This window comes from Pithys albifrons, chromosome 13 (assembly GCF_047495875.1).
Source record: "Pithys albifrons albifrons isolate INPA30051 chromosome 13, PitAlb_v1, whole genome shotgun sequence".
In the NCBI taxonomy this organism is placed as follows: domain Eukaryota; kingdom Metazoa; phylum Chordata; class Aves; order Passeriformes; family Thamnophilidae; genus Pithys; species Pithys albifrons.
The window spans coordinates 13804181-13831869 of NC_092470.1; the positions used below are offsets into that span (position 1 = coordinate 13804181).

At 52.8% G+C, this 27689-nt stretch overlaps 2 long non-coding RNA genes across 3 annotated transcripts in view; both read right to left on the minus strand.

Annotated features, from left to right (window-relative positions):
- The window catches only part of LOC139678142 (uncharacterized), a 40457-nt gene extending 17223 nt beyond the window's left edge, over window positions 1-23234 (minus strand). Inside the window, exons 1-3 of one of the 2 annotated variants that reach the window (XR_011698970.1) lie at window positions 23034-23234; window positions 18116-18357; window positions 8314-8392 (exon numbers count right to left, since the gene is read on the minus strand). This is a non-coding gene — a long non-coding RNA (uncharacterized lncRNA). Of the gene's footprint in view, window positions 1-8313; window positions 8393-18115; window positions 18358-18516; window positions 18711-23033 lie in introns of those variants that run through there. The other variant, XR_011698969.1, reaches the window with a different exon arrangement.
- A 1371-nt stretch (window positions 23235-24605) lies between these two features.
- LOC139678003 (uncharacterized) lies at window positions 24606-26700 on the minus strand. The gene is made up of 2 exons (XR_011698948.1): window positions 26591-26700; window positions 24606-26000 (listed from the first exon to the last, which is right to left on the minus strand). It is a non-coding gene; the product is annotated as an uncharacterized lncRNA (long non-coding RNA).
- Between the last annotated feature and the right edge of the window lie 989 nt (window positions 26701-27689).

Sequence of the window (27689 nt, forward strand, 5' to 3'; positions counted from 1 at the left end):
GAGATTTTTTTTCAGACTGGTAATGTCTAAGCCCCACAAGGTCTTTGACTTGTTTCTAGAGTTTTCCCTGCAATGTCCTTAAATACATTTCTTGTTAGCGTAATTACATTACTTCTAAGTGAGAACTGAGACCTTTAAACAGTCCTTGATTACAGCTGCTGGGGTTTTGCAACAGACACCCTAAATCCCAAGTTTTGCACTGAAACCCCTGTGAATTACTCTAGTCCAGCCTTGACAGCTGCTCTTCTACCCAAAAGGCACCTTCCCTTGAGAGCAGGATAGTAGAAGAAGGGAAGAAAGCTGGAAAACAGTAATTTCTGGGACTACAAATGAAATCAGAAGGAACAGTCCCATGAGCCTCTCCTAGCCTTGGCCATCAGCAGCAGCTACTCATGAAGCTCCCACCAAGTGAGAGCCAAAGGAAGGGACATATTGATCCTGCCTTGCCAGATTTTATGCCAAGCTTGTCAGCAAGGCATGCAGCTTTGACTGCCCAGGAAATGTAAACCTCTCCTTTGTGTGGCTTTCTGGACACCTCCCTCTGCCCTCCCTAAATCCCAAAGCCAGCAGCAGCATCCCTTGCAAGGTGCACACCATGCTAGAGACAGCAAAGACATGCTCCTCACAGCCTCCCAGCTCTCCAGGCCTTCTGCCAACACTGTCTCAACATGGGGCACGCCAGCAAAAGAGCTGTCGAAGGAATCCACGCCAAGCAGCACTGAGCACGACCTTTCTGCTTTACAATGGTAACCTGAATCCTAAATACTGGATTTCTAGGCACGCATTAAAGCCATGAGACAATGGAGACGGTGAAGCTGGGGCTGGCTGCAAGCCAGCTCTGCGCCGGCCTCGCCAGTGCCCGATGTTTCCCATTTCCTTCTTTCTTAGCCCTGGCAGATAAGCAAAGTCCCCTTAAGCCAGGAGGCAGGTGTATGCACAAGCCCACCCATGACTTGGGGACTGTGCAGAACTCACCCCCCATAGAAGGTAGATGCCCAAGATGACTCAGAGAGGTGATTGCCTTCCTCTCTCCCTCACTCTCTCATACGAGCATTGCTTCTCCTTTAATTGGTTTCATTCATGGCGGCCCTTTGCTAAATGTAATTATGCCAGGCTCTCTCCATCTGTCTGCGTTCAGGAAGAGCCATCGCTCTCACTGTTTTTATCGTCAATCTTTATTTCTACATTAATCCCTCCTCTGCAGCTCACATGCACAACAATGTCCAGGACCTCCTGAGGATATACAAGCACCAAATGAAGAACAGGATTTGTGCCGGGGTCTCTCCTGGCTGGAAGACATTTTTTCACAGAGAAAGCCCCATACCTCAGTCACTGTCTCTAACCTCTCCATCTCTCAATGATACATGCACAAGCCAGTCCTTTTGCAGGCACTCAAGGGTTGTCTGGGAGCCCAGGCAAAAGGAGATGGCTTGATTTTGTCTGCACTAGACATATCTCTACCCTGTCTTCCCAAGCCCAATACATAGAGATAGCAAGATGTCTGCTCAAGTTGACATGGGCTCCTTTCCACATGGAGACAGCATTCAGTCCTAAACTACCATGTTCATTTTAGTTCCCAGGAATGCAGACAGGATGAACACAGCTGAGCACAGGGATTAACAAACCTCAGCTCTGCAAGGGCAGCTCACAGCTGCATGGCTGAGGCTGCAAAGTGCCCAATGCACCCAGAAGGATTTCATCCTTTGGGGTACATTACCCAAGCTCCTTAAAACTTCCTCAGCCAGGATAGGTAGATTGTGGGGGAAAACACAATGATAAAGGAGCTGTTGGTTTATCAAGAGACCAAATCCAGCGAAACAGACCCTGGGCAACCAAGCACCATCTGGTGACCGCCGGCTCCCGACACAATAGCCCACGTTGGCATGTTTATGATAGAGAACAGAGGCGGATTCCCATTATCCCCATCAGATCCTGTGATGTGGTTTCAAGAGAAGGACCATGAGAAGCAGATGGGATGGCAGAAGAGAAAAAAACGCAGTGAGACAGACAGACAGGAGAGATTTATATGAAGCTAAAGCGCATACCCATAAACATGGGATAAGTAAATAGCATGTAAGTATGAAATTAAATGCAGGGAATCCATGGCATTCAGTAATCAGTCAAATATCTCCTTCACCTCTTTTTCAGTTTATCATTGGCATTTTAAAATGAGATATTTATGCCAATAAGTAAGCCAGTTTTATATTGTAACCCTGCAAATATTGGCTTGGATCTGAGAGATTCGTCCCGACAGACAATTCATTTTTACAGTTATTTTTGGACTCCCAGCTTTCTTGGAACACCAGCTCTCTGTGTTGGATTTTATGCCCCTGAAATGTATTTACAATGCATGGCATCTGTATTGTGCATTACACACTTAAATCATTGCATTTCATTCATTGCGTGTAAAAAAAAATGTTGCAATATCCTGAAGCTCCAAATACTCAAATTCAAAATATTATTGCTGCGTTTTCAGAGTAATGCTATAAAATAATGTTGTATTTTTAGATAAAGGAGGGAAAATTGATCATGAGGAACATGGATTCCCAAGATATGGGAAGAAGAGGAGTTTGGATTTCACACCATGATAAATGGAAAAAAAAAAAAACTAAAAGATGAAAACCCCACAAAGGTTTATTTTCTAAACAAGAACATAGAAACATTTTGTCACTTAAACAAAGGGAGGAGGGTGGGGGAGGCTCTGCATCCTTGGCTTGCTCTCTGCTATGGACAAATATTATCAGAAACAAAAAGCATGGCATAGTTAGCAGGAGCTCAGTGCTTTAGAATTAATGATATGTATTTAAGTTCCTTTTAGGTGAAGCCTTCTGCAATCGTTTTGGAGGGAGGGAGGGAAATTATGGTTTTAAAAGGCTTCTGTCATTGCTGCCTACAAGCTGAAGAGAAAGGTGCTTTCTTTGTCATCTGGGGGTTTATGGCAACACCTTAACATGTCCTTTTCATAGGTGAAGCAACGCGCACAAAGCAGCCGCGTGCCAATGTGTCCCCCCCGCCACCGGCAAAATAAATAAATGGAGGAACGTGGGGACGGCGGCCGTCGTAATCCCTCGGCAAAGCAGCGGCAAGGATGGTCTGGCGAGGTAAATATCGCACGTCTCCTGCCAAACCCCGTGTGGGCTATTGTCCCACCACCCCTTTTAGATGTCATTAAGGATTTTTCGCATACAACCAAACAAGCAGAGGGGATGAACGCGATCGCTTCTTCCCCACCAGTTGGAGAAGCCATGACGAGGCGGCTGGGAGCCAGTGCAGGGAAAACACAGGGCAAATTAGGAAGTATGTTAATTCAGTTAATATCACAGAGGGGCTGGCAGGCGGGGGGGGGAGGTGTGCGCACAGATTTTCCGCCCGAGGAAGGAGGTGGCAGAAAAAGAACTGGGGCATGCCAGCTCCCGTTATTGTTCTGCCTTCATCGGTAATTAGCAAGATAAGGAGGGGACAGCGTAAGGGAGGCAGCGTGGCGAGGACAAGGCAGCGCTGCACCCCACCTCATGCCCATGCGGCCATCTTACAGGCGGTGCTCGCCTCCCGCAAAATGGCCGCCAGGGCCCACACTGCCTCAGGCCCACAGCTGGCCTGTCCTGGCAGGCTCCCTTCCGCCAGCCCTGAGGTGGTGGGCACCCGGGAGCAGCGGCAGCCAGGAAAGGGGGGTCCTGGGAGAGAGGGAGTTGTCATGGCGGACCAGAGTGCGCTGGCAAGCGGCCATCTTAGACCGGGCCCTGCTCATGTGCCAAGGCGCTGGGCATGCAGCGCTCTCTCAGCTTTTTCCCCAGCCCTCTTCACTGGAAAGATCTTGATGCACTTCTCCTTCACCAGGCAGTCCACATTGCCCAGGCCCTGCTCATGGCCCTGGAGGTGGCTGTGCCCTTTCTGTGGCCTTCCCCTTGGACAGGAGTGGGGTTATTCCCATATGGGCAGCCATTCCCAGGGTGCAGCTCCACACCTGAGCGTGTCCAGCGAGTCCTGTAAACCGTGGGGCACCGGACCAGCCCTGGGAGACAAGATCTGGACAGATGCAACTGTCTGTGAGAGCTACCAGGTGAGATGTCATCTGTCCAGCATTCAGATAGCGAGCTACGGGCAAATTCTGCCTTTCTCCTGGCCAAAACAAAATGAATCCCAAAGCAAAACTGCAGAGATACCATTAAATAAGAAGTGAGCTTCTGAAACCTTATCGTAACAAGGTCAGTTATAAAAGGCAAAGACACAGTTACACAGGCAGCATGGACATGTCTACAGCTACATTTTCCACCCCACAGGAGCTTGGCAGTGGACACATCATCGGTGTTCAGTTCTCCAAAGGAGCAACACCAAACACCAACCAAAGAAACCTCATCCCCGGTCTCAGGCTGTCCTCAAGACAGGACCAGCAATTACTGACATTAAAGCAGTATTTGGGAAGTGTTTCACATGTCTTTAGCCATGATGGGGCTATTTCACATGGTGTGATAGGCACACGCTGCATGTTGAAAATTCAGCATCTGCTCCAGTAGTCTGCAGAGAACCAGAGGGCGATTGCAACTGCACACAGGCAGGGCCGTGTTATACATCTCAGTTAGACAGTGAAACATAAGGGATGGCAGGCTAGCTGCTCCGCTCCAGGGTTGTCTACATGGAAAACCACACCATTATAATGACAGCACTATAGGTCAACTGCTGCTGCTCCTCGCCATGCTGGTGCGCATCTCCACTCTTAAACTGGCTTTCTCCAGTTTAGTTTAAACTGCTTCCAGCATGACATAACTGGTATACAGGAGAGTCCTGCCTTCTGCTAAAGTAAATATCCACGGAGGTTGTACATGTACAGCTTCTTGCTTCAAAATCCACCCCCAACCGTACGTCTGTAGCTAGACCTGCCCTTTGGCTAACCTTTCTGTACTCCACACACTTCTGGGCTGTTCACAGTGCCCGTGAAACACTATTACACCCTGCTTCCCTTGGGTGCTAATCCTGCTTGTCAACCCAAAGGCAGAAGCAGACGGTGGCTTGGCATTTTGATTACGTTGTGATCTGTTTGAACCTTCCAGACTCTTTTGATGTCTGTGCAAATTCGAAAGGGGAAGCCTTCATCCCCCACAATGAAACTCTCCTAGAGCATGGTGAACCATCTCGGGACTCCTGTGTCCGTAGCCATCACTGGATTTGAAGCGGGGAGGGGAGTTGCTGCTCCTCCAGAAAAGTCTGAATTTCAGACTAACCAGTTCTGGCCCTGAACATAGAACACCATGGGGACAGCATGTTGCTCTTCAAACAAATGCATGCGTAGGAGAGTGCGCATGCACAGAGACACCAGATTTATACAAATAGATGCATTCATAGGAAAATGCAAATAGCATCCTCTTCCATCCCAGGCTCCCTTCGAGCTCCTGACATCCCAAGGTTTCAGAGGAGTACAACCAAGCCTCAGATCAAACATTAGCCCTGCGGGGGTTCCCTCAGGGAAGCAGCCATGCACTGGGGTCTTTTCCCCGCTTCCATGTGAGGTTTCCCGACCCGGTCTTCCATGGGTGCTCAGTTCTGACACGCGTATGACACACACATGCACATGCAGAGCCTTGCTAAAAGGTGTTCTGGGAATTGAGCTCCACTTTCTCTTTCTCCTGAATCAATTGTTATAAACCAGCTTTTGTTTTATTTTTAACAAAGCAACAGAAATAATCTCCACTCCCTCGGCCCAGTGCTTCAGCAGAACAAGCTGTCCAGAGCCCCCGAGGTCACGGGCAGGGGAGACAGCAGGGTAAGGAAGGCCAGGAGAGGCTGCTTTCTGGTGCACAGAAATCTGCTCCTCTCTTGAGCCCACTGCTTGGCAGGCAGCCAGGCAGTGGGATGGGAAGGGGGCTGGATGGTGGGCAAGGCACTTCCAACCTCCCAAACCCAATCTCCAGCTTCACTGTTCCCTTCAACCCCAGCCCACTGACATACCCGCTTTCAATCTGTATTTTACCTTGCACTCAGTTTCTCTTGCTCTTTGGTACCAGCAAGATGTCACTCCTGTAGCACTATTGCAGCATTCGATGGGCTGACCCGAAACTTGTGACAGCCCAAGCTCTGCCCTGCCTGTGGCATACCCCTGTCTCCAGCATGACCAAGGACCCATCTCTCCTCCTCCTCCCATCCAACTTACTCAGGTTCAGAACTCAGATACATATGGAGACATTTCTTGATGAAATCTATCAGTGGGTGAGTGGCAGCTGAGCAGGTACCAAGCAAGACATGGGACCAGACAGCAGCCAGGGGGGAAGGCAACGGGTGGAGGGAACGTGCCTCGGGAGGAATACTCACAAAGGGCTGCTTTCATTAATAAAACATTCCCCCCTCGGTTGCCTTTTGATTTGGGTGTAAGAATTAACCCCATCTGCCCAACAGCACACTACCTACCAAGTCATCTCAGCTGAGGAAGGCCGTCTGACGTGTCCACTCAATTGCCACGCTTCCCCTGCCCACACTCCTTGGTTGCCCAGACCCCTCCAAACAGCTCACCAGCCTCACTGGGTTTGCCCTATTGAAGAGATCCTCTTCCCACAACGCAGATTAGATCCAGGGAAAATAGGCTTAGTGAAAATACCATTTGACTATTAATGCCACCCACCCTACCCCCCGCGCCTTCACACTCTCTCACACCCAGAAAGATTATAACAAATCCCAGTCACCTTTTGCCCCTGCTAACTACTGCTCCAGTCCTTGTGCTGCATGCCTTCTACCACGAGTAGAGAGCTGGGCACCAGGAGTACTTATATATACACACACACATCTATCTAGTCAGCACTGGAGGTGTTCAGCCACACAAAACACATCTCCCTGCACAGCATCTCATCTTGTCACAACATCCCAACCCACCCTTCTCCACTGTAATTGCAGCGCCTGGTCCTTGGGCATCAGCAGAAAGTTGCAGCAAAACCTGCACTGGTTTAAGCACAATCTGTCCTCTCAGAATTGGTGGGGGGTTGCTTTTACATCATTGAGACATTTCTATACCCTTTCTGTTTCAAGTAAAACCGAGCAGCAGAGATGCCTTCAAACGGACAGCCCCTTCATTTTTCCAGAGATGTGTTTTAATGAGTGACTCGCCTTCCAAAAAGGGGCCAGCAGAGGGGAAGGACAGCAGATTCTCCACACAAATTCAATAGCTGGTAGGTTGCCATGGGCTAAAGCATTTCTTTGCACACATGAAGGGAAGGGACTCCAGAGCACTAACTCCCATGAGTTATAGCTCTACCCTTCAAGAGCGGAATAAATGCTTTATCCCATTGCAGCCTGCGATGTATTCTACATAGATGGATTGATTTCCCCTATTGTTCTTAATAAATCCTGGCGCATGAAGAAACTCACTGCACAGCCATTTTTCCTGTCTTGTTCTACCTTGCAGAAGTAATAAGGGTCAGATGTGACTGCAGTGGGAAGCAAAGGCCATACGCAAGGCAGTGCTTTGCTAGATGCAGTGGGTGTGCTTGCAGAGGTTTGGTGGGTGCAGGCAAGCAACTCTCTTTTCTCTGTTTATTCTCCTTTCGAGTCAAAGCTGAGGAAAAGGGGAACCATGGCTGGGTACCACAGCATTTACATGGCTTCGAGAGGAGAAGCTGCTCTACAAGCTGAGCCTGCACAAGCTCCCCAGATCTGCACGGGGAAAGGAAAGGCTCTGATTTCTCTGACTGGAGGTCTTAATTGTGAGAGATAAATACATAAATTGTATTGTCTTGTAAATACAGGGCTGAGTCCTGCACAATCATAGAGCTTCCCTGAGCACACCCAGCTCTCTGTCGTGCCCTGTCCATCAGACATGACCCTGCCCAAGTACCACCTGAGAGGACTCCACACCACCAGTGCGGGGGGTCCTCTGGGTTTTTGTTTGTTTTTTTTCTTAAAAATCAAAACATCAAACCAACTCCCTCTCAGTGACTCCCAACTGCACAATTCAGACACCCAGGTTGTTGTTGAAAGGCTCTCTCCATCTCTACTGCCTTTTCTACTCACAAGGCTGACACCCATCCTCTTTCCCTGCTCCAGGAGGATGTTTGCTAGCCTTGGCTTCACTGGTGTCCAGCAAGGAAGCACTGCTGGGCTCCAAGAAGCAGGTGGCTCTGCACAATCCTTCCTTGGCCACCTGCCTCCAGCTCCATCGAGTCTCCCTGGATTATCGCTGCTGGTCTTCTCTAGCAGCAGCTAACAATTGGCCCTGTTTCAAAAGCCTGACTGGGAATTTAGCTGTGGGATGGAGGAAAGGGTCAGGTAAAAGAGCTGATCTCCCATGCACGAGTTGGACTTGATCCTTCAGCAAGACTTCCAGGAACTCACCTCTCCTTGCTCAGGTGGAGACGTCCCAGCCCTTCCCAAGGCATCCCACTCCACGAACTCCACGAACTCTCAGTCATGTCTGATTAAGGAAAAGAGAATTTGTCTCAATTAGAAAGAGGTTCCCACATGCATGGACGGGTGTCAAGTAACTACTGCACATCATTCACGGCTGGAAAAGAGACCTTAAATCTGGGACTGTATACTCGTGCACACAATTGCAAGTGAGTTATGGACCTTAGCATGCTCCAGAGCATACCTTGTGCAGATGCTTTCAAGCCCATCCCTTGGCTGAAATACACCCAGCCATGTAAAATAGAGCCAGACACAACCTTATTCTCTAATAAGGATATAAAGCTGAGTGGACCTGCATTGCCAGAGCCCAGAGAGCAACACTGTCTCTTTAATTTTCTCCCTGGCTATCTCATCCTTTGCACAAACTCTTTCCTCCCTGTGGCTTCTTCCAGCCTGGTGGGCAAAGTGGGAAAACATCATTAGGGAGGAAAAATAATTTAGTTTGTTAATCAGTATCCAGTGGTGGGAAACAAGAAAGACAGAGAGCTGGGCTGGCGGTTAGGGCTTAGGAAGGGCCAGCACAAAGCCCACCATTCATGACATCTGGGGCTGGGATTCTCATTGAATTAAACAGACACAAAGAGCAGAGGCATTTCATGCTCTCTTCACAAGAATTATCATATCTCCCTGGCACTAGGAAACCTTCAGCATGGGAGAGGGGGAGAGAGAGAGAGAGAGAGAGAGAGAGAGAGAGAGCAAGCGAGAGAGAGGGGAAAGTGGGCAGGCTGGGTAGAAATATGGGGCAGGGTAGAAGAGGCTTTGTTCCAGGGTTGGATTTATGGATGGGATGTGGCGCGTTGCTTTGCGGGGAGAGACAAGGCCCTGGCGCGCTGGGTCTAATAAGAATCAGCAAATGTGAAACAGGGGGCCCCTGTGTACCATGAAGCAGGGAAACCCACGTTTGACAAGCCAACAGAATAACCGCTCGCGTCTCAAGGCTGTGGAAGGATGCTGACGTTCCTACGAGATGTGTCGTCTTGTGTGTGTGTCAGCGAGGAGGGGGAGAAGGGGAGCGGCAAGGAGTATAAACAAGAGACCAGGCAGCATCATTCAGTCATGAAAATTAATTAGCTGATGTGCAAACCATGGCTGCCTCTTCCCACTGCCCTGCAAGCATTCCCCATAAAGCTATGGTGTGTGCAGAGCCTGTGACTGGGAATGACAGGGGCAGATTAGGCAGCTCCTTGGGACACAAGCCTGGCAGCAAGAAACCCACAGCCCATGCAAAAGAGGTGAGGAGGGGATGATTAGGGTCCCTGGGGAAGGGGCAGAGCCCAGGGACCAGAAGAAAGAGAAACAGGAGAGACTGGGCACCAAGCTGAGACCAGGAATCATGTTGCTGCAGCAGCATAAATCAGGCTGGATCTCAAAAACCAGCCATTAACAGGGTCTGGTGGACAGCAAAATCATTTAGAGTTTAGACCACAAGCTCTCTGGGGCAAGACCTGTCATCTCCTGCAGGCTCACACCACGGAGGCCTGTCCTACTTAGTCTCTGGGCATTACCAGAGCATCTGCTTTAAATACTAATTACTCCATGATCAAGACCTGTGAGCTGCTGGGAGCCTCACTACAGCAGTACCTGTGGGAAGAGGGGACAGATCTCTGACCTCATGTCCCCAAGGTAATCTGACTCCGTGCACCAGTGCCACAAGCAAATATTGCTACCCAGTGATGAAGATGAGAAACTCCTGACCAACTTCACATGTCCCATCCTGGAGCTTTCAAATTCTACTATAATATTGTGCTTGTTCTTCGCCTGGAACAACCACAGGAGAATGAGGGTGCAGGGGAAAAATGAAAAAAAGGCAATGAAGGGATGCAGAAAGTGATTGGTAAGAAAAAAATATAGAGAGAAGACTCTTAGAAGCCTCTTTGACATTGGATGTGCACAGTGAACATGGAACATGCTGGAAACAAAGGGATGTAAGGAGAGAGGAGAGACTGGGATGGGCATCTCGGCAGACATGTAGGTAAAAGTTGAAAAGGAAGCACTAATTAGCACCCAGACCATCACTTTCCATTAATAGCTTGTCACCGTTTCCTTGATGTTGCTGAGAGCAGGGAAGTTGGTATGTGTGATGCTTACCTGTCTCTATCTCATTAACAGAAGTGAGGGTGAGAACAGATGTTTATTGCCTGCATCCAGATAGACAGGCCCTTTGCTGAACTGAGAGGCAGGAGAGAGAGGGAAAGTTATGAAAGAGATGCTCATGAAACACAAGCCAAACCTGAACAATGGAAACCCAAATGTAGGACACTTAGATACCTGTGTCAATCCAGAAACAGTCCCAGGCAGGTATCAGGTTCCAGGAATCCACAAGGCAAAACTGCTAGGTCAAGCAATTATAACCCATGGCAAAAACATTGCTAGCTTGGGGAGAATGCTCTGGTATCAGCACAAGGTATGTGCAAAAAGCTGTGACTGCATTACACCCAGGAAAGTAAAACAAAAGGCTGCTTACTTCCCAGATGAATTTACTTCAGGTGTCCACTCCACTAGAAAATAGACAATCAAGTATCTTACTGAGAGCCAGAATGGAGATACCCACCAGTAAACAAACAAAAAACCCAGAAAACAAAAACCAAAAAAATGTGCAGTGCATATAATCACCTTTGGAGTAATTCTTCCAGCTGTTAAAAATGAGATTATCCCTCCTATGTAAAACACAAAGGCCTCTCCTTTCCCTCCAATGTGTGCAATGGCTCCTGATAGCAACATGGGAAAGAGGGAGTGGGCAAGGCAAGGCAAGGCAAGGCAAAGATGCCAATCAGCAAGTATCCGTGAGCTGGTGGCACACATCTGCTGGTGCAGTGACGGGAGCGTGTGGATTTGTGCACATTCCTAGGGACACCCTCACTTTCACAAGTACGCACATTCACCACGCAAGCCAAAGGTTCCTCCAGAGCAGGAGCCCAAACCTCCATTGGTGGGAACAAGGCAAAATGAAAGGCAAAGAAAACATCCAGGCTGGGACTGAAGGAACAAAGGCTTTCCCCTCTCAGCTTGGAGACATCTTCTTGCCCATTTAGTTCAGATCAAGTGTAGGCTATGTTGACTCTCCCACCTATTCAAACGAGCAATTTCAATAGTCTGATAGGTCTTTTCTGCTCTAAGGCTTCTCCACCCCTGTATTTGATGTGCCTGGCCAACGCAGTTAATGCCACATGCAGAAATAGTGCCCTGAAGAGCCCTTGCTTAGATTGCATGGTCAAGAACTTCAAAGTTAGGAAGTGTCCAATTTATGGCTGTCCATCCAACCTTAATTCCACCTTACTCTGCAGCCACTCTGGACAGGAAAAGAGGGAGTGAGCTAAAAATAGGCTGCGACCGTGTTGTCAGCCTCATAAGGGCACAAGCAGGGAGAGGCCGAATTAATGTCTCATGGTCAAAATGAAATCGGGTACCCCCCGACTTGCCAGCACTTACTCTGGTGCCTTTCAACCATGTACATTTTTAATACACAGAAATCACGTGTATTCTAAACATACAGAAAAATGCATTATTTATAGCTAATAAATAATAGATTGTTTATATAAGCAAAAAGAAAAACAATTGTAGGCAAGTGTAACAAATTCCCCTTCCTCCACCCCGCACCCATCCCTGCTTCATCCTGCACAGGCAGAGGGATTTCAAGCCCCGAGCCTCGGCACAGATTTCTGCCACTATGAAATACAGGACTAATGTTATCTGGCAGCGGCAGAAGGCTGCTCTCCCGGGGCTGGCAGGGAAGGGGACCGCTGGGGCTGGCAGTGCCCAGGCCAACACACCCACATCCCCTACACTATTTTCTTCTAGCTCCAGGACCTGGAGGAGTTTTCCCCCAAGAGGTGAGGCCATGCTGGAAGGATATCAGCTAAAGGTGGAAGAGGGTGATGGAGTTGGCTGTAAACACACTCCCACCTTCCCTGGCTGGTCCAGAGCTCTGCAGTAAAGTGGTGGGAGTCCATGGCTTCACTCTGCTCCTGATCTGTTAATATTATTCTACAGAAAAAATAAATTTTAATTTCCTACACCCCCCCCCCCCCAACAAGAGGCAACTGAAGGGAAATAGCAATTCTGAACAATTCATAATTCAGCTAAACCTGAAAGGAATTCAAGGGACAAAGAACAGGCATTTCTCGAGCCTAAGCGCTTCCCCCAGACGAATTTCAAGGGCCCACAGCTAACAATGGAAGTGTCAGAGGTGCTCAAAAAGAAAAAAAAGTTCAAGAATCTTTACAATAAAAAGTGTTAGGCAACACAGAGGTCAGAGCCAGCTCCTCCTATAATAAATAGCACGACTACCCTACATTAACTATAGGAGACATTTTAATGCAGTGCTTCAGCTTCGTGCTAATTATACTTTTTCACCATATTTTGAACCTAAGAAAAAATGTCATCAGTTAATTATAACAGATGAGGGAGTGTGAAGACTTCCTCAATAAATAATGCCTTGATATCTCATATCCAACAAGCTGCGTGCTCTGCTCTGAAGGTGCCCAGAAATATGTCCTCTCAGGAAATATATCAAGAACTGATGGTCCCATAAGCTGGCTTTGTTTCCAAGCCTTGATTTTCAGCCTAATAATTAAGTGATTTTTATGGATTGGGGAGAGTAAAGGTCGTGGGACTGCTGGAATGGTGCCAGAGAGAGTCAATGTTTAAAAATAAATTCCTAAATCAAAATGAGATACAAGAGACCTCAACAAATTCACCCCATGGCTACACAGGCAAGCCCATAGAAGCGATTTGGTTTCTGGACGCAGGTCCCATCCTTCCTTCATTCCTGGCATCTCCACAGGAGTCTGGCATGCACTGAAAAAGCCTGATTTTAAGGAAACCAGGCCACCACTGCCAGAATGCCACCGGGAACCAGCCACCGCCATCCACCTGTCCTAAGGAGGATGGACGCCGTCCCCCTGCTGCTGTGCTACCCTGGGCACTGCCCCTCACTCCACCCATCCCTGCCGAGGGTGGTGGGCATCCTGGTCATTACAGAGGTTGTTCCTCATCTAAACCACCTTTCTTTCAGCTCCCTTCTCCACCCAGCACCCCTTAATTTCCCCCTCTGAAGAGCTGGGATTTGGCGTGGGAAAGATGTCTTTGGGCTTTTCACAAATCCAGTATCCCCTTGAACCAAAACCAATTAGCCTGGCCCAAGGTCCTGCCATTGAAGGACTGTCCCTTCTTTTCAAACCCCCGCAGGCTCAATTGCTCTAAGGAGCCTGGATGTGAATGAGCAAAGCCCGTTTAAAGTGGTACTTAAGGCCAGACCAGGGTGAAGGAAAAGAGAAAGCCTCTATAGGAACAGCAAGCTGAGTTTCCAAGAGACAGCTAACTGACGGAGATTGTGTTCTTTTGCTCTCCCCATTTTCTTTTTTTTTTACCCCCACTCCTCAGCTTTCGAGGCAAACGCTCCTAACCAAACCTGAGCCCCTGAATAAATATTAGAAAACACGAAAGCCAGAGCCTCATCCTGACTCTGCAGATCCCGAGAGCCCAGCTGTGGGCAGTGTGATGGCCCAGCCTCGTGCACAAACCCTGGTCCCAAACACGTGCCCAGAAGGACAGAGGGTTGGTGAGAAGCCCAAGATGATGTTTTTCTAGCCTGGCTCTTCACAAACACCTTCCTGAGGTGACTAGGCTTGCGGATACTGAAATACCCAACCTCACCAGGGCCACTTCCTGTGCTATGTGGTGGGGTAATGAGCATAGGCAGCCATGGATCCATCTTATGCTGGTGGCCCCCAGGGACATCCAGAAACTGAGGGCAACTGCGGGGCCATGATGTAGATGCACCAGTGGCAGGGGTGACACAATGGTACCCATGCCACGTATGGCATATGTGCACCGCCACATGCCAGGCACCAGCACCTCAGTGCTTGCACCTGCACAGATGCCAAATTAGCACCTTCCCTCCACCTCAGACACAAGAAAGTGCATTTCTAGCATGCAGCCGTGATCCCTCCTTGGTGCACAAGCAGCACCCATCCACAGACGCAGGATGGATGTACCATCAAAGCCCCTGGGCTCTGTCCTGTCTCTGGTGGCACAACTAAAGCCAGGTCAGAACAGCAGGTAAAGGGAGGCACCGTCTGTCTGCGTCAAGGGTGTGGGGAAGGGGTGGGAGCCAAAAGAGACAAAAGAAACAGCTGACCCCGGCCTCAAGCATCAAACCCACCATTGCCAGGCAATTCCGCAAAAATGCCCATTGATGGGATTTCATCCATAACCAAGTGGGAGAGTTTGCAGCCTGGATTCCAAGACAGCTTCTTCAAATGGCAGAAACTGAACATCCCCTTTTCCATCTCCCCCTGAGTCCAAGAGAGTTTGGTTTACCCAGGTACCTGGTATAAACCCCCATCGTCTCATGCCTTGAGCCAAACCCACTGCATGGTGGCCAAGTTTTAGGAAAAGATGAGAAATCATGAGTTGGAGCCCTCAGTGACACAGAGCATCACTTCCCCAAGGAGAAACCCACAAATATTTTCCATTTATCCCCCAATGGCACACATGGATTCTTCTGTTTCTGTCTCCCCGTGCCCATCCCCACCTTTGCCTGAAGAACAAAGACATCACAGCCCAGCTCACCAGGAACCTCACCCATGTTTGGTCTATGTTGCATCCTATTGCTCCACCAGGAGAGGCCCACTGAGAAGAGAAAGAGCCAGGAATGCTGGGACATTGCTCGGCACTCCTGTCAGCTTAGCCCAAAAAGATGCCTTCCCTTCTAGTTTTTGGGGGGAAAGATCCATCCAAAGCCAACAGCTACATGAACAGGGCAAAAAGGCTAAACCACAAAGGGAACTGTGTGTAGCAAAATCCATTCCTGGCGCAAGGATAGACCCTTGGGGACCTTTCTTCCAGCATGGTACGAAAAAAAAAAAAAAGCAAAATAGACAGCCGAGACCTGTCGGTGGGCTACCAGGGCCTCTAAGTGCAGTGTGTATGTCACAAGCAGGGATTTGCTTGGGGGCTTTATCTGCCTCCTCACCCTCCACCCACACGCATGAGCTGGGGATTCTCATACCACTGTCCCCCATCACTCACTGCCACCTCTCTGTTAATTGAGAGGGTGCCTCCACATCTCTCTCACACACACACACACACACACACACACACACACACACACACACACACACACACAGGTTCCTGCCAACAACGGGGGCAAAAATTAGGAATTTAAGCACCAGAAAAAATTCAACTGCAATTTCTCTCTCCTAGACACATTAAAGGCCAAATCGCTCAGTCCCTGTCTCAATCCCCTTCGGGGGGAACTTCTCTGGGATAAGTGAACCAAGTCAACAGCCTGAAAAAATACCTTAAAAATTGGCTCAGAACAGGCAATTTTGAGCAGAAAAAAAATAGTAGAAGTCAAGGGTGGTTTCTGACCACCTGATCAAATAGCAAGGTGAAAAATCTTGCATTGATCCTTTGTAAGAGTTCCCACATAGACACAGATTTCCACACTTGCATTTTATTTCATAAAATTATATATATATATACGTATTTATATACACACACACAAAGACATTTATTATATGTGTGTATATTTTTTCCTCAGATCCTCCTTTTATATTTTCACCTTTTGCAATTACAAAGCCAGGGACAGAAATACCTCCTGGGTTCTGCCAGTGCAGAAGCACTCCCACCAAACAGATTTTCTCTAACATGCTGGTTGAATGATTCCTCCTGAATTATATTCATTAGGAATTTGAATGTTTCTTTCCTCCATCCCCCATCAAATCATTACTCCGGAATAAATGCATTCATCAACCACCTTGCTCAGTTCCCTCCTGCTTTGTTCAGTCTAGTTTTAAAGCATCTCCACTGAAACCGTTTGCACCTGACTCGATGCCAGCGTACAAAAACGGGGAAAAAATAAATAGGAGAAGAATTGAGCGCCACTCACAATATTGTGAAAATAATTGGAAAATTATTTCTTAAAAATAACAGCATAATAAAGGAGGGAAAGGACTACATTCCCTCCTCCCCACCTCCGATCTCTTCCACAATTTCTGGGATTGCATCGAGTATACATATTCCAGATGGGCTGGAGAGAAGGAGGATGGTTCTTAATGACACGTCTTTTGCTGCCTTTGAAATGAATGATTCATTCGGATCTTCCCGAGACTCGGTGCCACAGTTGAGTTACATTTCTAGAAAATCCGTATCTTTAATTCTGGCGCTGCGTGTGGGACCCAGCAAATCATGGAATTACTGCTGTAACTTCGGATTAGTAACGCTTTCTAAATGATAGTCTAATTCCAGGCCTTCATGCTTTTCAGCGTTCACACTCACACAGCCTTTTCCCTGGGAGGCTTCCTGCGGAATTAGTGCTGGCATCTTCGTCTTTCTCTGCCCTTTTTAATTTCTCCAATGACTTCTCATTAGAATATATAATAACAGCTCCTCAGAACTTTTCTTTCTCCCGGTATAGCCAAATTCAGGCTGAGATCCTTTTTCCTTACTGTGGTTATGGCGGTGCTTTGCTGGCCCTGGAAGGGTGCACAGTTATATTTAGCTTTGCGGGCCTACGTGGCATCTGATGCCATTACCCCGTGCAAGGGAAGGTGGAAAACCTGCCTGTGAGTTGCGGGGGGCTCCCACCTCTCACCATTCCTGCACACCAGTGGGCACAGGGAGCTCAGCCCTGCAGTGCTACCCTCTCCCTCAGCAAGGGATACCCACTGCAGAGAAAAGGATGGGGCAAGGTACCCTCACTCCACCTTGCCGAGCACTGGGAACGTGGCAGCATCTTTCCCAGCCCTCCCCATCTCCCACAGCGTCTCCTGGGGGGTAAAGAGCCAGCAAAGAGCCCACTGGTAACCCCAGCCACGAGAATCTTTTTCTCTGCAGCGTTCCCGAGTCTGTCACGGCCCGCGTGGGCTGGTGGCAGCGCAGGGTCCATTCCTGCGGGATGCAAACTGCGAGCGCCGGGTGAGGGGCTGGTGGCGATGGCCCCCGGCCTGCCCCAGGGTGCCGGGGGGCCCCGGGGGACCCCGGCCCCGGCCAGGGGCGCTCACCCCACGCCAGCTGGGAAAACGTGCCGGGGAGGCTCGGCAGAGAGCGCGGTGCTTTCTGTCGCCATGGGAACGGAATGCAGATGTGCCAATTGCTTTTCTTTTCTTTTTCCCTCCCCCCCCCCCCTTTTTTATTATTATTTGCCAGACATTGTAATACACATTATGTTTCAACTTCTGGGGCTCGTAGCAGAGGTGAGGGAGGGTTTGTGCCTTGCCAAGCGGTCGGCTCCAAAAGAAGCCCCAGGGCCGGGCGACTGCACGCCGGAGTGGTGCACCCAGCAGCGGGACCCCTTCCCTGGGCATCCCCCTACAGCTACGGACAAAAGCAACAGCTACCGCGCAAGAAAAGGGGTCACATTATCACCAACTTGACCTTCAAAGAGAGGCCAGGATCAAATCCAGAGCCAAAAAAATAGAGGGAGAGAAAAGAAAAAATATCCAAAAGCTGAGGATTTTTGAGGTCTGACCTGTAGGCTGGGATGGGGGGAGGATTTATTTGGGGAAGGCGCTCGCTTTCTCCATCCTCCCAGAGCCGCAACACCCCGCAGCCTAGGAGTGAATTTCGAGGTGCGTTTAACCGATAGGTAAACCCCAGGGGTTTTGCCAAGGGAAGAACTGGCGCTGGGCTCGCCTCCCTGTCCCCATCCCTCCCGCCTGCTGCCGCGGAGCCCCGGGCTGCCCGGAGCGGCCCGACGGGGAGGACGCGGAGCCGCAGCTCTTACCTGAAGCCCCAGGGCGGCGAGTCGGGCCGTCTCTGCATCGCCGGTCCTGGTGCGGCCGCTTCCCCCAGGCGAGAAGGTCTGGAAGTCATTTCTACTTTCGGTTATCTAGCTTTATGATGGCTCCACAACACTCATACAGCTAGATAACCAAAGACAGAAACATCCCTCCGTCGGGGATGCCGGCCATCCGTCCGTCCGTGCGCTCCAGGGTGCGGGCACGGCCGGGGCAGGGCGGCCGGGAGCTGCCACCGGGAACCACACATATCAAAAAAAAAAAAAAAAAAAAAAAAAAAGAGAGAGAGAAAGAGAAAGATAAATACGAAGCGGAGGGAATCAGCCGGGACAGAGCCACAGGCGCATGGCTGGCTGCCGCAGGGGCTCAGAGCCGAACCGCGCCGTACCGAGACAAGTCGCGCTGCGTCGAGCCGAGCTGAGGCGCGCCGGGCCGGGCGGGGTAAGGCAAGGCGGGGTAAGACAAGGCAGGGCAGGGCAGGGCAGGGCAGGGCAGCGGGGGCCGAGCTGAGCCGGCCACTGCCCAGCCCGCCGCCCCGGCCCGGCGAGCGGCACTCGCGCTCCCGCCCCGCTGCCCAACTTCTACTCCCCTCGCATGGTAATCGCCCCCTTTGGGAAGTGACGTCACGCCGCTCCCAGCCAATCCCCGACACCTCATTTAAATCAGCGCCCCCTTTCCCGCGCTTTCCAGCACGGGATGGGCTTTCCAGCGGGTCGGGATGGGACGGGGCGGGCTGGCTCGGCACAGCACGGCACCGGACGGGACCGGCCGCCCTCCTCCCACCCAGCCTGTGCCGGGGGGCTGCGCCACGGGTCACTCTGTGCCCCCCACCCGCCTCCTCCGCCCCGACGTACCCCCGCGGCAGCTTTGCTGGGCCGGCAGCGAAGAGAGGTGGGCAGCACCCCTGCACGGCCCTGTACCTGCAACTAACTTCCCTCTCCCTATCCTTCGCACTCCCCTCTCTCCTTTTCCCTTCTCTCCCTTTCCCATCTTTCCTCTTTCCCTTTTCCTTCGCGCCTTCCTTTCTCCCCTTTGCTCTCTCCCTTTCCGTGGCCTTTCCTTTCTCCCCACCTTTTCCCTTTCCATCCATTTTCTTTTTCTATTTCCGACCCGTTTACTTCTTCCTTTTCCCATTTCCCCTTCTCCCCGCCATGTCCTTCCCCTCCCCGCCATTCAACGCACCTCCCTCGCACCTTCTCCTCTCCCAGCAATGCCCTCTCCGTCCGGCCCCGTACCTGGGGGCAGCCCGAAGAGCCCCTTTCCCGCAGCCAAACGCGGGGCCCTCCCGTTCTGAGACATGCCCCGGGGGCTGGGTACGCACCCCCGATAGCCCATTGATCCTCTCTGCTCACCGTTTTCCCTCAGTTTTAATTATTTCCCCTCTAGATTCTGCTATTTCCCGCACAGATTTATAACGCGATGTGCGTGTAGCGGCGAATCCGGCACGTACAAATAGTAACAGCAACAATAATCAGAATAAAATGCCAGGAGGTAAATATGATTATCTGACGTGCTTAACTGACCTGTTCCTCATTTAAAAAAAATAAATTAAAATTGTAATCCCCCTTTTGAACATCGCCTTCCTTTAAATCCCAGACGAGGGTAAAATGTGACCTGCTACAAAACGAGGGATCCGCGAAACGAAGCGATCGCGGCAGGAGCAGCCGCGGCAGAGCGCTGCCTGCCGGTCCCGCCGGCTCCGGCTCCCGGCGAGCTCCGCTGGGTTATTTATTTAAGCCTCTTCGCCCTCCTCCTCCCTCCATCCTCTTAAAAATTTAAATTAAATAAATAAAATCTACGAGCTTAATCAGGCTAAAAGCTGAAGGACGAGGGCTGCCAGCCCATTGCGAGCCGGCGCTGCTCTCAGCGCCCAGGCGAGCCCGGCCGCCCCTGTCCGGCTCCCGGGAACTGCAGGTTCCCTCCCGCCTCCTGCCTAACGAGAAACAGGCCCAGAGGTGCTCTGGCTGCCCCGATGGGGCTGCGGAAACTGGGGAGAAATATCTTCTCCGTCCCCAGCCCCTCAGTGCTTACCCAGCGGCCCGGAGCCGCTCGGGAGGGGGCTTGGCCGCGATTTATTTTAATCTGCCCCGGAGACAGGGGGAAAAAATTGCCACGAATCGGATCTCCTTAATTTTCCGGCCTTGGATTTTCCCTTAATTTATTGGTTTCGCTGTTAGGGTGGTCCCTGTCGGTATGCTCGCGGCTGGGGCAGAGGAAGGCGCTCGTACGCCCCATCGCCTCCGAGGGCAGCCCGGGTTGCGGGGACGGTGGCACCGAGAGAACACGGGGGGCTCGCCTGGCTCAGGGACCGGTCTCGACTTCCCCCCACAGAGGAGGCCCTCTTACTCACCGCGGGGCCCCAGTGCCGGGGAGCAGCTTGGGGTGCCGTCAGCAGCTTCCCCCACTGCCGAGGCCGTTCCGGAGGAGATGCGGCCCCGCTCCAGCCCCGCCGTTCCTGCAGCAGCGGCGAGGGGGCCCGGGCAGGCTTATGCAGCCGCTCTAAACCTCAGTTCTGCCCGGCTGACGCCGTACGAGGTCTCCCGCCCGCCGCGCCGAGCCCCCGGGCCGCCTTCTCTCTCAGGCAAGGATGCTGCGGATGAACCACCGCACCTCGCCGGGCTGCTCGGGGCTGGAGACGGGATTCCCTCTCTCTACCGGTCAAAGGGGGAGATTTTCTTGGCAGAAATGTATATGATAATCTTTTTCTTTCTGATTCTTTTCGGCAACCCCTTGCTCAGGTCGGAGCTCTTGACTTGACCCTCTCCGTGCAGGCAGAGCCCCAGCACCTGGGAGAAAATACCTTGCACTTGGGGTATTTTGTTTTGCTTTTAGAGTTTGGGTCTTTGGGGGACTTTTTTGTTATATTGTTTGGTTTACGTTTTGGGTTTGGTTTGGTTTTTTTTTCTGAGGGTGGGGAAGAGGCTGGGGCGGTTCTCTGGGTACAATTTTAGCAGGATGCCTACAAAATGGCTCCTTGGCACAGGGCAAAGCACCAGCGAGCAGGCTGGGGAGGAATCGGCGAGGGATGCCTGTGCTCTGGAGCTCCGGTGGCCGCAACGAGCATCGACCAGAGTCAGCCCGCGTTCTGCCTCACCCGGGCCACCCACGGGGGCCTCAGGACCGTCGTTCCTCTCCATGCACTCACGAGAGGAAACAAGCCGTGGCGGCGGCCGGCCCGACGGGACGGGAAGGGGCGGGGGTGCCGGAGTGGCTCTGGCCATGGTGCTGCACTGGCCCCGGCAGCCTGCGGACCTTTCGCGCCCACTCGCGGGCAGGACTGCCCCACTGCCCGGTCCCTCCTCTCGTGACCCTGGCGCCGGGCACGGCAGGCGGCCCCGTCCGCCGCACCTTGGAAGAGCCCGGTCACCGGGCCGTCCCTGAATTATTTAACGTGATCGCCCAGTAACGAGTCCGCTGCCTTCCCCTCTTCTACGTCCTGCACGTCTGACGTCACTTTTCTTTAATTAGGAGAAGTTATTTTTAGCCAACCTGGAGTAACCCCCTGCGCCTCGCCGCCTCGAGCTGCATCTTCTCCTATTTGGTTTTTTTCGTAGTTGGTTTTTCTTTTTTGTTGTTTTTTTGTTTCTTTGTTTGTTTTGCTTTTCTCCCCCACCATCGGGGCTTGGCAAAGAAGCGGCCAGCTTCCGATGGGCGTAAGGAAACGCGTCGCTTTGCTTAGCCATTAAAAGCCGCTTCTGAGCAAGCCACGATGCCGAAAAGGCAAAGCGGCGGCGTCTCACCCCCGGCTGCTCTTTTTTCTCCGGCCATCAAGGCCAGGACCCAGATGGGGATTTGTTTCGGACCCTCCTCACTCGGCGAGGCGAGATGCTGCGCGGCCGGGGGCCGGGGGTGGAGGCACGTCGAGGGGATCCGGCCAGGAACGGGCTCCCAGGCCACCTGCACTGCTATGAGTCGCGTTTCCTTCAGGCTGAGGCCTAGAAAGCGTTTTACTTCCAGGGTGATACGGGAAAAAAAAAAAAACAAAACAAAACAAAACAAAAAAAAAACCCAAACCACAACAACCAAACAACAAATTCCAAGGAAATAAGCATTCGCGGGAAGGCAGGGAGCATAAGGGAAGAATGAAGGGGGGAGAGGGGGGGCAAGAAGAAAAATGAAATAATAATAAAAAAGGATGAAATAAAATAAAATGGTTTTTTAAGCAGAGAAAAGGGATACAGCAAATGAAAAATGAAATAATCCTCCGCCACCAGAAGCTGGTGGCAGATCAAGGCACGAGCAGTGGTAGCACACTGCTGCTCCTCGGTGGTAAATTCGAGTAGGGGAGCGGGACGCACCAGTGCCACCCTGCTATCCGAAAAACAGGCCCAGCAGCAGCACCCGGTGCATCGGGAGGAAGAACTTCCCCGGGACCCGGGATTTCTCACGCGGCCTAAAGCCCGAATGCCTCGGGAGGCTCGGCCTCATCTAGGTGTTTTGGCCGGTGGAGCTTCTCCAGCTGGTGGGAGGGAGGTTTGAGGGCAACTCAACAGTATCCCGGCACCGCTCGGCCCTAGCTCCCCGCCGCCCCGTCGGTGCTCAGCCCGCCCCGGGCCCTGCTCCCGAGATGCAACGTCCCGAGCAGACAGGGAGAGGTTGCCGGAGCAAACGCCTTCCCGGCAGCAAAAGGTCCGCCGTGTCTCCCACTCGTCCTCCGCAAAGGGTCAGCCGGGGCCACGGTGCAGCGCCGGGAGGTCCCGGTTCCGCGTGATGCCGGCAGCTGGAGGCGTCCAACTCCCCGGCGAGGACCGGCCCAACTTCGTCTGCCCCTTCCCTCTCTCCCTGCCTCCCTACTCCCCCGCCGGTAGCAGCTGGGTCCCCCTCGGACAAAACCTCTCTCCCCGCGCCCTCCCGTTTCCCCGGGGCCGCCCCGCCAAGGCGGCGATGCCCGGCCGCGACACTCACTCTGCTGTCGTGCGGAGGGCAGGACGGCGGTCCCCGGGCGAAGCGGGTGGCAGGGCCATTCCCCTCCCCGGGGGGCGGGAGGGGGGGGCGGAGGGGCGGGCAGGGCTGCCCCTGGCCGAGCAGTGGCTCCCGCAGCCCCTAGCCCCGGGTGCGGGGCGGCGGAGGCGGCTCTGCCCAGGCTCTGTCTGTCTTCCCGGCTGCTGCCGGTGCCGGCTCTGGTCTCTGGCCGAGAGCTGCCGCCGCCGGCAGGCTCTGCCCGCACTGACGTCAGTCTGGCAGCCGCCTATTCACTCCAACCATGGCGGAGAGGAGGAGGAGGAGGGAGAGGGGGAGGGGAGGAGGCGGGGGAAGGGAGGGGGAGAGGAGGACGGGAGGAAGGCGGCGGTGGCGGCGGGGGCTGGTGGCTGGCAGGCTCCGCCGAGCAGAAAGCGCAGCCCCTCCGTCTCACCCCTTAATTACCCCCCGAGGAAGGGGCTGCGCGGGGGAGGGGGGGTCATGTACCCACCCCTTCCTTCCCCTCAGTGAGCCCCTCTGCCACCTACTCTCGCGGGGCTGTCGTGGCTCAACTGGCCGCCCCACTGGGCACCCCATTCTGCCCCCTACCCCGGAGAGCACTTCTCCGGGGAGAGAGTCGGGGCTGGGCTCCCCCCTGCCGCCAGAGCCCCCTCTTTGCTGTGCCCCCTTCCATTGAGGAGCACGCCCCGTCGCAGTGGACCGGGAAAGGGCTGCGGCCGTCCCTGCCCTCCGCTGCCCCGGGAAGATCCCAGCGCCCCGCGGCCACCTCCCCGGCCCGCACCGCTGTCCAAATGCTGAACGGACCAGCGACTGCCCGGCACGGCCCGGCGTGGCCCAGCCCGCCTGTGGCTGTCGGGCAGAGCCAGGGCACAGTCTGCCTCCGGAAAGGAGGCAGTCTACCCCTGGAAAGGGGGTGCTTCCTGAAGTCTTGCTGTGTCGTGCCGTGCCGTGGTATGCCATGCTCTCCCCGACGGACAGGCCGAACCGTGGTGCCCAGTTCGCCCCGACAGCCGCAGCGCAGCGCCCAGCGATCACAGCGAGCTGGGACCAGGGCGCGGGCACGCAGGTACCTCCGGGACATCCCCCCTCCACTCCCCTCCGCCTCTATCTTCCTTATCGTCTTTACAGAATCACACATATACTGCACCTCCTGCAGCCTCTGCTGTAAGGCAAAAAAAGCCCTCCCCCAAAAAACTCAACCACCCGCCCCGATCCCCTCAGTCCCTCCCGGCACACCTTTACTTTGCTTTCCACCTCTCCTCCTCTTCCTGCGTTTAACCCGGCTCCTATTTTTTATCTCCGATTCACTCCACCGATGCCTCGGAGCGGCTCTGGGGAGTCTCTTGCCGCCCCGATGAATACACAGGGATCTCCAGACAGGTTTTCTATGTAGGAAAAAATAAACCGATCGAGCCCGAGAGATCTGCAACAGTCGAACATGCTGCCTCACCTTTACATTCGTGTTTTTAAATTCCCCCGTTATTTTCCTTTTTGCATCTGCGAGTTGCCATGAAAGGAAATACAACCCCAAATGTCACTGCCAGCAAAAACCGCAGCTCGCTGCCAAATTCCGCAGTATTTTATTTTAAAAGCAATTAACACCATTAAAAGTAATGGGGAGAAAAAAAGAAAGAAAAGAGTGCGTCTTCTCATCTTCCCGGGGAGTGTAAGAAATCCTTTTGCTCACCCAGAGTCGAAAACCTAATGGCATTGTCGTTAAACACGAAAAGGAGAATATTAAGAAATTGCAACACTCCCTCCCGAGCTCTCCCCCCTTCCCAGTTTATTTGCCCTAATAATTAATTCACAAGAGCTTAACTTCGGTGTAACCCCGGCGGTCTTTTCATTAAAAAATCCCCGCGTTTCCTATTGAATTAGCTCTGCTCCATTGTCGCTGAAATGAAGACGCCAAACCAACTTTTACCCTGAGCATTTTCTCACCAGCCCAAAGAAAAGTCTCTCTCCTTTTTCTTTTCTCCGGTTTCTTTCTCCTTCTCTCTCACTCTTTTTTCTTTTTTCTTTTTTCTTTTTTTTTTTTTTTTAATTCAAACACCCAGGCGATGGACGTGTCCTGCAATTTAACTACTTTCAAATTCTTTGTTCGGGTCCCACCGGGGCTCTATTGTCACCCTATTGAGAGAGCTTATTGCCAAGTCAAGCCTGAGCGAATTGAGACACGCACGGGAGGAGCCCCGGGGGCTGGGAGCGAGCTCCGTGGGCTACTGGGCCCGAGGGGACCCCGGCCCATCCCCGAGGAAGCGGGCAGGGCGCGGGGCAGGAATTGCCTGCAATCCCCGGGCCGGGATAACAGGCACCAATCTCCATCGAAGCCGCAGCCACCAAAGCAGCCCCGGCCCCGCAGTGCCCGGCCCAGTGGTTGGGATGGAGCAGTCCTAGGGATGGGCAACCTCCGGGATCGGGCTCCTTTGAACCCTCAAAACATGCCTCGCAGCAGCGCCTGGGCTCAGGTACCACCGCTGCAGGCAGGAGAGGGACTTACCTCGGATGCCCGCGGTGACGCCAGCCTCCGTCCCTCGCTGGTTCTCCCTTGATCCCGAAAAGGAGGGTCCTCCCGTATTCTCATGCCATCCCCCGACCCCTCCACCTTGGTGCCGGCTCCCGCCCGTCTCCTGTCGCCCTCTTCACTGCTCACTTTGGGTGCTCCGGCGCTCTTTTCCGAGCAGGAAAAGAGCGGGATGTTCGAGGGTGCTTTTCTTTTCTCTTTTCTTTATCCCTCTCCTGACCCACCCCCCCAACCCCTCACTCCAGCCTGGAAAAGAAGGTTCGAGCTGGAATAGGGGGGTGTGAGCTGGACGACAGAGTTATTTCAGGAGAAAAAACTGAAAGAGCAGTGCTGGGCACGGATTCCCACGTAAGACCGTACGTCACCTATAAAAATTGCCCGTTTCTCTCCCGTGTCTTGGCTCCGGGGGGCAGCTGAGATACCTCTGCCTGTGGAGGGAGGGGGTGAAACCCCGTTAAAAGCGGCACTCCGGTAAAAACCTCCTGCTCTAGCTGGGAGGGGAAAGCAGAGCCGGGGATTGCCGAAATGCAGGAGCCGTTTCTCCGCAGCCCCGACTGCCCCGTAGTGATGTTTGGCCGCTCCTTGCTCCCCCAAACCCCCCCCCTGGAGTTTTCCTCAGCTTCTCGATGCCGGGGAGACGTGGAGGTTTCCGGGGTCCCACGCCGATCACATGTGAGGGCCGCGGCAGGGAAGAGGGGACACTGCGGCCATCACATCCCACTCCCCGCCGCAGTCCTCCTGTTATGACCGACGGCCTCTCTCCGTGTCCCGGGGGAAGAAGAAGCCCTTGACCCCTGGCCCCGGGGGCAACGAGGTTAAACAAAGTCCCACCGCCCCATTATCCGACCGACAGCATCGAGTTCCCAGCGGGGATTGGGATATCCAAGAAGGGGGGGAGAAGTCGCATCTCCCACCTCTCATTCCGACCCCGTTGGGGCGCACCGGGGTGGGGATGCTTTCCCGACAGACAGACAGAAAAACAAAAAGCCTAGAGAAAGGAAAAAAAGACTATACACACCTCATATCGACTTATGGGTTGCAACAAGCTCTGCTGAAACGGTGGATTTTTAAGGTTATTCCTGGTTATTTATGGTGGCTATTTTTTTTATATAGTGGTGCCGTGCCTTTCCGAACCTCGCTCCCTGCCCGTACCCGGATGAGGCACAGTCAGCACTGGCCCGGTCCTGCCTGCGGATAAGGCAGCGGAGCTCGTTGTCATGAACTCTCCCCAGGGCGCTGCAGAGAGAAGCATTTCGAGAAGAATTAATTTTATTTCCGATTTGGAGAGAGAAGAAATTTTTTTGATACAGTGGGTTTGGATTTTTTAATTTAATTTTTCGCGACCATGATAAAAACAAGTAGATGAAAGACCCCCAAATAAGAGTAATCGGCATTAACATAATGCATCGGAAGGGAGAACGAGTGCACCCAGGTGCTTCCTCAGAGACACTCCGTAGCCGGAGCTTCCCAAACCTTTCCTCGCTTCGTCCCAGGGCAGCTTATGGCTGTTCGCTCTCAACCAAAGCACCCGCGGCCTTGGAGCATCCCTCCCCACCAGCTCCGCACCTCGCGCGCCTCTAAGAAGAACCAGGAAACCTCAAGTTCCCGGTATGGAAGTGGCCGAGGACAGGCAACCCCTGTGGGGCCGGCTCCTGCCAAACTCGGGCAGTGGGTACCTTCCGCTCCCGGGTGAAGTAGGGTGAACTATAACCCCATCGAACCTTAGGCTGCGGGCAGCAGGTACTTTGGGGTGGGCTGAGAGGTCGTGAAAGGCTTTCAAAGCCGCAGAACACAGGACGGCGCTGTGTGTGCTGCGTGTGCGCGCGCGTTTCTCACATCCCACACCGCGACAATGCTGGCTTTGCCTTTTCAGAGAACGGGATGCTGCAGTTCCTCTCACTCCATCCCCCCTAATCCTGAACCAATAGTGGGAAGGTGATGTGAAGCTGGAGTATTTGTGGAGGAGTCGCACTCCAGGTTTGGAGTTCCGCAGGGGCCGGGAGGGACAAAGAGGAGGTCACAGTGCCAGGTGCCCCTGTCCGGTGCCTCACGGGGAGCACGGAGTGGGACGGCACAGCAGCGGTGCCCGCGCCCCGACGGCCCCGTGGGGACTGGCC